The sequence below is a fragment of the Lissotriton helveticus genome, chromosome 4_1, assembly GCF_964261635.1.
Source record: "Lissotriton helveticus chromosome 4_1, aLisHel1.1, whole genome shotgun sequence".
Classification (NCBI taxonomy): domain Eukaryota; kingdom Metazoa; phylum Chordata; class Amphibia; order Caudata; family Salamandridae; genus Lissotriton; species Lissotriton helveticus.
Genome location: NC_136063.1, coordinates 1,718,197,131 through 1,718,209,371, shown reverse-complemented (window position 1 = coordinate 1,718,209,371; position 12,241 = coordinate 1,718,197,131).

Genomic DNA, 12,241 nt, shown 5'->3' with positions numbered 1-12,241 from the left:
GCGCACCTTCGGCGCGGCCGCAGCGCGTGGACGCTGCGCGTTGGGGCATCTGTCATAAATGGATAGTGGAGGGGGCGGAGCGTGCGAGGGTCAGCTGGGAGGCGGTAGCGGGGAGGAGAGGCGGGTCAAGGGAAACAACAACACAAGATGGTGGACAACAACACAGAGCGAGACGGGCACAGCCAGCAGAAACCGGTGAAATGCAGTGAATCTCTAAGCAGGCTAGCACAATGTTACAGCGGTGTCGCGTAAATAAATCAAATAAATTAAATGTGCAAAATGGGGCGTTTCGATTCTAAGCGCTATGACCTGTTGAATGCGCTTGAAAACTAATAGCAAAGCAGGCTACGATACCAATCGCTAAGGAGAAACTCCGGGCAATGTGAGTTCAGCTCAGGGCAGAGGAGCAGCACGATGGGGGCTCTGGAGATTGGAAGCGTGGGGAGCGACCGCTTAGGAGAAGGTCCGGACGGTCACAGAGGTGATCAGGAGGAGGTGAGTCTACTATCCGTGGGTGGGAGGGTCAGCTGGGAGGCGGTAGCGGGGAGGAGAGGCGGGTCAAGGGAAACAACAACACAAGATGGTGGACAATCACAGAGCGAGACGGGCACAGCCAGCAGAAACCGGTGAAATGCAGTGAATCTCTAAGCAGGCTAGCACAATGTTACAGCGGCGTCGCATAAATAAATCAAATAAATTAAATGTGCAAAATGGGGCGTTTCGATTCTAAGCGCTATGACCTGTTGAATGCGCTTGAAAACTAATAGCAAAGCAGGCTACGATACCAATCGCTAAGGAGAAACTCCGGGCAATGTGAGTTCAGCTCAGGGCAGAGGAGCAGCACGATGGGGGCTCTGGAGATGGGAAGCGTGGGGAGCGACCGCTTAGGAGATGGTCCGGACGGTCACCGGAAGGTGAATATATATATATATATATATATATATATATATATATATATATATATATATATATATATATATATATATATATATATATTCACGAGGAACTCCAAAACGCCACTTCCAACCACACAGATCAGCGAAGCGCCAAGCAGGAGACGGACCACCAGATTAGAGAACAGTTCTTTAATCCAGGTTAGATGTTTGTTGCAGAAAATGCATAACGCGTTTCGGGCTGCAAGCCCTTGTTCACATGCACAAAACTGTTTGTTACATCTTTACTTTTATAATGCCAAGTGATTACTGATACAGGCCCCTCCCACACACCATGTGATCATAGACATACATGGTAGACATACTTCTTACCGCGACATGTGCAAACACGCTATATAAATAATATAAATACTTGTATTAGACATGTAATCATTTTGATTTTAGAGCAATAAAAACTATTACCGGATAAATCCGTTAATTGCTCAAGTTCTTTCAGTATTATCACATACAAACACCCTAGATTTCATGGGTGATGCGGACCCTTATTCATTGTATGTCAATAACTTATTTAGGGGTGGGCATAGTTCAGTGAATAAAGTGTACAGTGCTTCATAGTTCCAAACAGTGCATGTCCAATAGTGCAAAGAATCACAAAAATATTACAATATATTACCAAGAGAAGGAAAAAAGTGCATAATACCTGATAAAACTACCTGCATTTAGAAATGATTATTCCATGCTAGCTACACAGACGGACAAAAGTCTCATTCTGTATGATAAAAGCTTGATAAAAACATTTAATATTATTAACAGGGTTCATCATAAAAAAAGTGATAAAAGGTGATACTAACAACACCATGTGTGTAAAATAGTGTTAAAATTGGATATATCAAAAGATTATTATAGATTAAATATTTTTACACAAAGGGGTTGATACTTGCATAGAATATGATCCCTGGCTAACAGGGATCCTGACTAGCCAAGGCTCACAGAACAAACATATATTAAAATGTTAAACCTTAACAACTGGCATTACACATCCCTTGGTAACAGGGAACCTGACTACCAAGGGCGACATAAATCATGTTAATTTACAGGAGAACAAAATCAAGATCAAGAAATGTCACTCAAGGACCAGCCTACAGAAAAGTGTGTAAATCCTCAGTGTTGTTGAGGCCGTTCGGCCACTTGCTATCGAATTCCAAGATCATGTTCGATTCAAACTGTCTGAGCCTCAACTCTCTGTTTCCGCCTCTTCGTAGTTTAGGCACTGCCCCTACAACAAAGTATGTCAAGCAATTAATATCTTTATTGTGTTTGATTTCAAAGTGGCGTGCCACTGGGTAACTGGGGTCACTGTGCAAAATTGCACGGAGATGTTGCAGAATCCTAACGTGCACCTGCTGCTTGGTACTACCAATATAATTGAGGCCGCAGGTGCACGTTAGGACATATACTGCAATATATATAGTAATATTAACTCCTGACCGACTACAAAGCCCATCATGCATGACTTCAACAAAGTAAAACAAACACACTAAGCGTGAGAAAAGTACATAGAGAGGCCCACCAGGGTGCCAGTACAAAAGCATGCAACTAATTAGCACGGCTAATGGAGTCTTCAACTAAGGTCCATACTACAAGCTGCCTGTGACTAAGAGGCAGAGCGCCTTGAAATGCGTCAGGCATGAGATATTTTAAAAGCTGGAATGAGGAAGCTGGATTTGCCATTATAAATAAACCGGATGGTTTTACAGTGGTTGTAGAGGGCTTCCTTAAAATGCTCTTGGGCCTTTGGTGGAATCTATTCGTACACGGCAGCCCTGCCATGGAGGACTGCACCATCTTGAACTTGACAAAGGCTGCAGGTGGGAACATTTCTGCGCCGGTTTGCAGCACAGCCACTGTGGTGACCAATACCCAGCACTTCATCTCGAACCCTACTATAGGGTACAATAATTGCTGCAGAGAGTGAACGACGAGCGGAACCCACTTTGGGTAATATTAACTGGGTTTGCCGTTTTAAATAAACCGGATGATTTTACAGTGGTTGTCGAGTGCGTCCTTAAAATGCTCCTGGGCTTTTGGATATATATATATGTATATATATCCGCTCCTGGTACACCTGAACAGCAAGTCACTCTGCAGATGGGTGCTGCCACGCGTTGGTGTGCCGCGTAATATTAAAGCTCCGAAATTTCTCCCACTTGACAGGAAAAAGAGTCAGCACTCACTGGAATATTCAACAAAGCGGTGTTCTTTATTTCACTGACAGACGAGTTTCGGTAATTCCCTTCTGTGTCAATGCGTAACGCACAGTGCGGCGCCATTTGTAGTTCTTACATTATGGAAACAAAAACAGGACTTCACGCGTCTCACAAAATCGTGAGCGCCATCTTGGAACGATGTCCCATTCATTCTATACATTAATCTTGTTGACACTGATATATGGGTTACATTGAAAAAAATATATAAACGCCACCTCAATTTATCAAGTGCAAATCGTCTGAACATCCAGAAACATGAGAAAACAAAGAACCCTTTAACTGTCCATATCTCGTTATCTAATGTCCAAATTCAATGTAATTGATATCACATGTCAACACTGAATTTGTGTGCAAATAAATGAGTAGGCCCCTCAATTTGTCAAAGCATATTGGTGAACAATTTATCCATCACAAAAAGGAAATAGTTAAGTGCTTAAAGAACCAAAGTGCGAAATGAAATCACATTTAGAGAGCGGAATAGTACACATATCAAGATACATTTTATCATGCGATACTTGTGGATTGCAGATGCCATTGCTAATAAAGTTTATAGTTTCCCTATGAGCCCAAATGTACTGCCAGTTCTTCCCCACTGTTTAGGCCCCCTGGGCTCTTGGTCTGCAAATCCACGATGTATCTAGACTCTAGTCTGCGCAACCTTTGCACCCTATCCCCTCCTCTGGCACAATCAGGTACACAATCTAAGCAGAAATATTGTAACTGTTTCCTATCACTCTTGTGTTTGATTAAAAAAGTGACGAGCCACCGGATAAGTAAAATCCTTGTTCGCAATGGCACGATGGGCTCCAAAATTCTCAACTTCACACAATTGATGGTACTTCCTATATACTTCTTCCCACATGGGCATTTCAAGCAATAAACTGCAAATGTGGTTTGGCAGGTCATAAAGCTCCGAAATTTCTCCCACTTGACAGGAAAAAGAGGCAGCACTCACGGGAATATTCAACAAAGCGGTGTTCTTTATTTCACTGACAGACACGTTTAGGTAATTCCCTTCTTCTGTGTCAATGCGTTCCATAGAGGTGTAAAAAGGGGCATGGCCTCTTTACACCTCTCTGCAACGCAGCCCCCTGGCGAACACCGGAGGTTCCTGGTGGGCTAGTTGGCCCCCAGGGACCCAGGGTAGTGAGCTTTGCCTGATGGAACTCGTAGTTCAAAAATTTGCATATCCAAGTGGACGCTGCCTTGCAACTGTTTTTTAAAATTCTCTCATGGGACCAACAATGTGTCGAGCGTAGCCCTGGCAATGCGAAAGACCCCTCCAGATCCGCGTCGCGATGACAGTGCACAGCGGCGGACCCACACGGGTCTTGTAGGGGTGTGAACCGTGGCCTGGGCTTGGCCACACAATTCAAATTGAAGAGGTTGCCGCTCCGGTGGATCGAACTCGCTTGAGGTAGGTCATGAAAAAGGTTAAGCACTAGCAGCATCTCCCCATACTCATGCTGCCAATGCGTTTCTGGATGGCTCCCTTCCTCTGGGTAGGTAAAACCAAAATTGCAGGCAAGCAATTCAAAACAAAGTCCCTTCTTTATTTTGCATGATGCACTCCCTCGATCAAAATCAGGTGGGTAGTGAGCTTTTTATGATGGAACTCGTAGTTAAAAAATTTGCATATCCAAGTGGACGCTGCCTTGCAACTGTTTTTTAAAATTCTCTCATGGGACCACCAATGTGGCGAGCGTAGCCCTGGCAATGCGAAATACCCCTCAAGCTCACCTGAGCTGCATCCATGTTGCAAAATAAAAGAGGGAATGTACTGGTAGGCTGTTATTTGCCTCTTTTGCCTCTAAGCTGCCCAGATGAAGGGAGTATCCCGAAACGCGTTGGCAGAAAGAGCGTGCGGATTTGCTTCGAGCGTGCTGCCTATTTGCTTTGGCCTCCGCCCTCAGTGAGTGCGTCCCACAGAAGCGGCAACTTTCTTTTTTCAAATATGTGTGGCCAAGCCCAGGTCACGGGACAAGCACCACCGCGATATCAGCGCAGGTTCGCCGCAATTGCACTGGCATTGCTGTTGCGGAGCTGGGGGTCCAGTCACTACAAAGGTGCAACTTTGGAACATTGTTTGGCCCACCATGATTAGAAGACTTTTGTTAGGCAACGCCCACTTGGGAATGAATAGGCTACCAAACCCATAACGCAAGTGTGAACTCACCTGAGCTGCATCCATGTTGCAAAATAAAAGAGGGAATGTACTGGTAGGCTGTTGTTTGCCTCTCTTTTGCCTACAAGTTGCCCAGATGAAGGGAGTATCCCGAAACGCCTTGGCAGAAAGAGCATGGGGTTTTGCTTCAAGCGTGCTGCCTATTTGCTTTGGCCTCCACTCTCAGTGAGTGCGTCCCACAGAAGCGGCAACTTTCTTTTTTCAAATATGTGTGGCCAAGCCCAGGTCACAGGACAAGCACCACCGTGATATAAGAGCGGGTTCGAGGCAATCGCACTGGCATAGCTGTTGCGGAGCTGGGGGGGCCAGTCACTACAAAGGTGCAACTTTGGAATATTGTTTGGCCCACCATGATTAGCGACTTTTGCGAGGCAACGCCCACTTGGGAATGAATAGACTACCAGACCCATAATGCAAGGGTGAACTCACCTGAGCTGCATCCATGTTGCAAAATAAAAGAGGGAATGTACTGGTAGGCTGTTGTTTGCCTCTTTTGCCTACAAGCTGCCCAGATGAAGGGAGTATCCCAAAACGCGTTGGCAGAAAGAGCGTGGGGATTTGTTTCGAGCGTGTTGCCTTTTTGCTTTGGCCTCCACCCTCAGTGAGTGCGTCCCACAGAAGCGGCAACTTTCTATTTAAAAAAAAAATATATATATATATATATATATATATATATATATATCTCCAATACAAGCTCCAATAAGCGTACTCTCAGAAAAACCTTGGTCACGCTCAGAAGCGAAACGCTTCATGATTAAACCTGGAGGTGAAACACTTTACTATCGCCAAGTTTCCTTTTTTCTGAGAGTACGCTTATTGGAGGTTGTATTGGATCGCTTATGGCAGCCGGTGTGTTCCGCCGGCGTGCGTACCACTCCCCATGGGCTAATAATTCCGGAAGGAGCAACGTGGTGTTTGAAAAAAAATAAATATATATATATATATATATATATATATAATTTTATTGTACAGTTAAATAAAACTCACAATATAAACACATTCAACGATAAAATTATGTTTGGCATTATCGTAGTACTTTTACATTTAAAATTTTACTCTCAAATAAAGATCATATTAATCTCAGTTGCATTATCTATGCTGTCCTTTTCCAGGGTGATAAAAAGCTTGTGCTTCAGAGTACAGGACACAGTTTTAACTAGGCCTGGTTCTAGACAGGCTGTATCAGTGCAATGCTATAACTGCTTGCTGTTCTTCCTTGCGCCTTTTGCTAGGTCTTAAGTCTTCTAGCCACAAAGTACTATGTCGAAGTACTTTGTTCGTTGGCAGTTTAGTTGGGTCTCCTCTGGGTTAAAGCACAGCCTGCCTGCAGCTTCTTGTGCCCTTTTGGTTCCATATTACTTGGAGTAAGGCGCGCCTTATGTCCATCAAGCATGGGCAGATACAGATTGTGTGTGTTAGGTCCTCTTTTCCTTTTTCACAAAGACGGTTCTTCTTTCCTCTTCTGGGGTGTCAAATGAGGAAGAATTGGTAGAATGCTGAAGCGCAGTTTTAAAAAAAAATTATTTTGTCTTCTGTGTAAGTCCCATTTCCAGGTATGCTTGTGGCTTAAGAGCTTTGTAGTCATTCAGCACTGTCCTTCCATGAGCCCTCTTGGTCAGGATTTCCTTATCTTCTATAATTGATGTTAATTTTGTTGCTTTTGTTAATACCTTTTTGAAACTTTTATTGTCTGTGGATGGCTCCCAGAGGTTTGTCAGTTTGAGATATTCCAATGATTCCAACACTTACTTCCTGGCTGATGATTTTTCTCGGGTTGCCAGCTCAGTCCAGAGGTTGACATTTAAGGATCCTTGCTCTGCACCTCTGATTTTACACCAGCTTTTCATATAAGCGCCTCTTCTCTACACTGTTTGTCTCTGAAGGCCAAATTCAAGACGTATTTGGGCAGGCGACACGTAGTTGGGCAGCTGGAAAATTGCTCTGTATGTTCTACTGATTATTTTATCTAAAACTGTCACATCTTTCCCTTGCATTAGTTCACTCCCATATGTGAGCATTGGCTGCAGTCGTGCTCTGATCACTTGTAAAAGAGGATCCAGTGTTCACTTATGTTGGTAGGCCTAATGCACACGACAGGAAATGGCCTAAAACGCTGCAAGGGTATTTCACATTTTTTCACATAAAAATGACGGTGTCACAATTCCCTTCCAGTGCTCTCATGTCCCCCACCAGGGGGACATGAGAACTTTCCAATGTTCATATAAGCTTTTGGACCTTCTACTATACCCACATAGTGACTTCCAGGCTCAAGTATGCTATTCAGAAATTCCTGTACATGCTAGATTGATGCCAGGTTTGTGGAAGCCAGTCTGCTTATGTAATTCTTTTCTAAATGAAACTCAATACCTAGAATTCCCATCTCAATGTTTTATCTCCACACCTGTAGGCCAAGGATGGGTGGAGGAATTCTGCACACCTGTGACTGTCAGGTGCTTGTCTGCTTATCACTTGATGCATGCAAGTATAATGGGCTCTTTTAAGCCCCATTTCCCTTCAGTTCAGCATTGTTCCTTTTTGACTGACACCTTGTTTCCTGAGTTCCTGAAATGTAATTAATCCTGATTCCAAAGATGTAGCTAATGTCTTGTTTCTTGAACCATTACTGACTGCAGCGCTACCTTGATTCCTGCGCCTGCACTATTATAGTGCATCCTTGATGCTAGCACTTTTCCTATTTTTCTAGTTACCTTTTTTCCATTCCCTGCCTTTCTTTCTATTTACTTTAGCCCAAGTTCTAGTTTGCTACCTGCTTGTTCCTACTGTCTTAGCTTTCAGTTCCCTTGTGTGGTTTGTTACTTGTCTTCTGCCAAGTGTACCCATCTTTTTCCTTCTTTCTTGTTAAGCACTCCTCCTCACTAGCTCCTTTTCTATTGTGGCTGTGTATTTTAGTCCTACACCCTTGTTGCTGCAGCATTCGCTGTTCCTGTTTGATCAGGATTCTTGGGCTCAGCTACCAACTTAGGTGGTGTTTCTTGCCCACTATGAGTATTGTCTTTGAATTACCTTCATAACATCACCATAGGTATCAACTTCACAGACCTTGCTTGTTGGGATGGAAAAGTCCGCTGCATGGTAATGAACATGCCCAACTATACGGAAATCTGGATCCCTAATGATGATTTTTGTTGTCATTGGCAAACACTGATCTTGCATTTGCACCATGACATAGTCCTGCCTCCCGGAATGTGGTCTTGTTGGACCGGGAAGAGCTCCCTGGGTGCTACCTTCATGGTGGTGGAAGATGTAGATGCTGTGTGAGAAGAATACAGTGCTGGGCAGTGCAAGCATGTTGAAGGCAAGTGCTAACTGTATGTCTTCCTATGAATGATAAAGAACATGAAGGATACACTGCTGTGCAGTGTGCCTATGCTGTATACATGCCCATGTGTGATTTTTGTGTCTTTGAATATGGATGGTACAATACATGGAAGGCCCTGGGTTCCATTTTGGGAGAACCAGGCATGCAATGGTGTGGAGGCGGTGAGATCCCCCAGGCAGGTTTGTGGATTGCTGCATTCCTGTAAGCTGGGTGGGACCCATACTTATGTGGGGAGGACCTGGCCACCCTGTACACTTCAAAAAGTTCTCTTTGATTCAGTGAGCGGTCACAAGGAAGGGGCCTGGGTCCATCTCTGGAAGGAGATGGAGCTGGTTAGAGAGTCATAAAGAGTAGGACACGGACCTGGGCTAACCATTTGATGCACATATCACCGTGGCTGTGTTGTGGACTGTCAGCTTTGGAGCATCCCTGCTGTAACAGACAGTTTTTCAAGAGGGAACAGAAGAGTATGCACTTCAAAAGAAGCAGAATCCCAGCATAACACTTCAAAGATACAGACCCTAACTTACATTTGGTGTCTGAAAATGGACTATAAGAAAGAGAGGTTGAGAGCCCAAAAATTGTCATCTGCCAGGCATTCATGCAGGTTATGTGAGTAGGGTAAGCTCTGCAAGACTTCTTCTTGTGACCAGGACTGGGGGTCAAGGCTCGCTAGTCTTTCTGCTGAGTGAGGGGATATCACTCAGGAAATCCAAGACCACCTGCCTGGAGTACCAGGGCATGCCTAGTTACCAAGACCAATGTGCGCTGTGAGGAAGAGGAGAGTGTTGGAGGGAGAAAGGTCCAGTGGGGAGCCCTGTTGAGTGGACTCCCAGTGCGAGGTGTGAGGTAACAGGTGCAGCACTGATCAGGTCCTTGCCAGTGTGCAGGGCTGTGTCGGCAACCCTCGTATGCCAGGTGAGGGCTGCCGTGAAGATTGACGTGGTAAAGACTGCTATGCTTTCAGAGCTGAAGCCTTGGACAGTAGGGGTGCAGCAACCTAATGTGCCAGGAGGGGCTAGGAGAGAGAGACAGGGAATAGTCAGAAAGACTATTTTGCTGCGTATTTATTTATTGCTGCTGCATGTATTTTGAGTTGTGAACCTGTGGTCACTAGTCTGTACGAACCTCCCCCCCCCACCCCTGCCCCCCTCCCCTTGCAGCCTTGGACTGCTCGGACCACAATACCCTGAGAGTCAAGTTCAGAAAGGGTACTTGGCTCAGTTGCTCAGAATCCATAGTAGGTCAGGCCCCAGATCTTTTAAAGTGAAAGCCCTCAACCCCTGTGGTTGGGCCCAGTGGCACTCTGAAAGGAGTTCTGACCGCAATTGTGGGAGAGGAACTTACTTTTCCCACATTCCCATTATTTTTAATATTGCTATATACATATATTTCTTGCATGTCCATCTGGGGTGTTAGTGTGGATGCCACATTGAGTGACTGTTCCTTCTGAGCTTTAACTTTTTTGTGCAAAGCTTCCCCTTTAGATCTCTCTCTCTTCTTACTCCCTGTGTGATCTTGGGCAGCTTTGTGCCCAATATTCTGTTTCATTTGTCTAACCTGCCACCAGTCTTTGCCTGGGTGCCTACCAGACCTTTTGTTTTGCAATGTAGTTACCTGTGTATTTTGGGGGCTAGCTTAGGTGGCACCTAGGGAAACCTAGCAAACTTGAATATTTGTGAAAACTAGACACTTGGTGGAGTCTAGGGTGGGGTGACTTGTGTAGCTATCCTCAGCCTTTCTTACCCATAAGCCCTTTCAAAAACCTTAAACTTTGACTAAAAACACTCATTTTCTCAATATTTCTGTCAGGAAAACGTATAAAATCTGTGGGAACCCACACATTTCTTTCACCCAGTGTTCCCCGAAGTCTCCCAATAAAAATGGCACTTCATTTGTGTGGGTGGGCATAGCACCTTGGACAGGAAAGGGCCCAAAATGCATTTTAAGACAGTTTATGTCACAGGCACTAGTCAAGCCTCACAAGGAAGTTTGCATTTTTATAAGGACAAGGGTGGAAGCACTGTGTAGTAGGAATTTTGTGGATAGACAGACCTTCGATTCTGAAAGTAACAAAAATTGAGTAATGTGGGATTTTAACCATTAGGAAAGCTGGAAATGTGGAGGGCATTGTGGATGGGATTAATGCATGTTGCACCAACCTAGACACCTCTAGGTGTTCTTTTTAAAAAAAAATGTGAAGGCATATAAATTTCCTTCTGAGTCTATCCACAACTGAAGTACAAATTCATACCAGTAGTAATAGGGTCAAAACGTCAGTACTAATACCAGATTGGAATATTGAGCCCATCGCTTAGTGTTAAGCTTAGGCAGTGTCAAGGTGCCCAATTCCTTCAGTTCTTTAAGATCCTTTTGCACGTCTTTCATGCACTCCAAGGAAAGCCATTTGTACCACCTGCCATGGACACAACACATACATCAACAAACATTTGGCATTCAAGGGCCCATCACATTCATATAGGACTGAAACACCAGTCACACTGCCAGTCAACAACCCATCAGTCAATATTATAGAAAGGCACCTCTAGTAAGCCAATATACGCATATCGCCAGCCAACAGCCATACAATCTGCCAGTTAACATTCACACAATTGCCGCTACATATATTCTCCCAGCTGTGGTTGGGTTAGTGCCTTGAACGGTTTAAATTCCACCATGAACATCTGCTTCTACCTACACAAGATCCCTGTGAAACTAAACCTAGGTTATGGTTTGACTTCCTGTTCATGTCCATCTCACCCACAGTCTTAATACTCAAGGGTGCCAGGTGCACCTTTACTAAAGCTTCATCATGGAAGCCTAATAAGGCTCAGAATTACTTTTCTTTCATGTACCTCCACCTCACAAAATGCTCTGAATTCAATTCCTTCCAGTGTGTGCAAGTAAGTTGGGTGTGTTTGAGGACACATTTTTGGCCCATTGCTCTGGCAGTGTCAGCAAATTTACAGTTGAAAATTGGTCTAATGATTCTGAAGCAGACTCTACTAAATTCCCTAAAGAGCACTTCTGGATAGACTAGGGGCCTTAGGGTATGGTGAACAGAACACACAGTGCAAACATGGTGCATGTCCTGCTGACCATTATGTGCATGGAACTCACTGAAATACACTTGTAATACAGTGGACCGAACGTCTGGCATATTTTTGATGAGAAATGAAGGTGACAAGCAGCCAAAAGCAGGACCAATGTGTCCCTCTTTACTGGTGTCACTAAATACATGGTGGCTCAAATCTAATTGAAAAGGAAATAAACATAGAGTTCTTTCAAAATTAGATTTACTAATTTCCAAGGCTACACACCTACTCATGTAATGTAATGGCCCATGGAAGGGTATGTATCCACAAGCAGTCAGTAGGGACAGAGAGTAACTCCTAATCAATGTGCTCTACTCAGTCAGTTTCCCAGAACATCATTTTTGTGTGGTACAAGAGAAGCACGTTGGCAAACAGGCTAGACTGAGATTGGCATTTGGTACAGTAGTATCTACTCTCCTACCTCTTCATTTTCCAAGCACAGACTCTGCATCAGCGATATT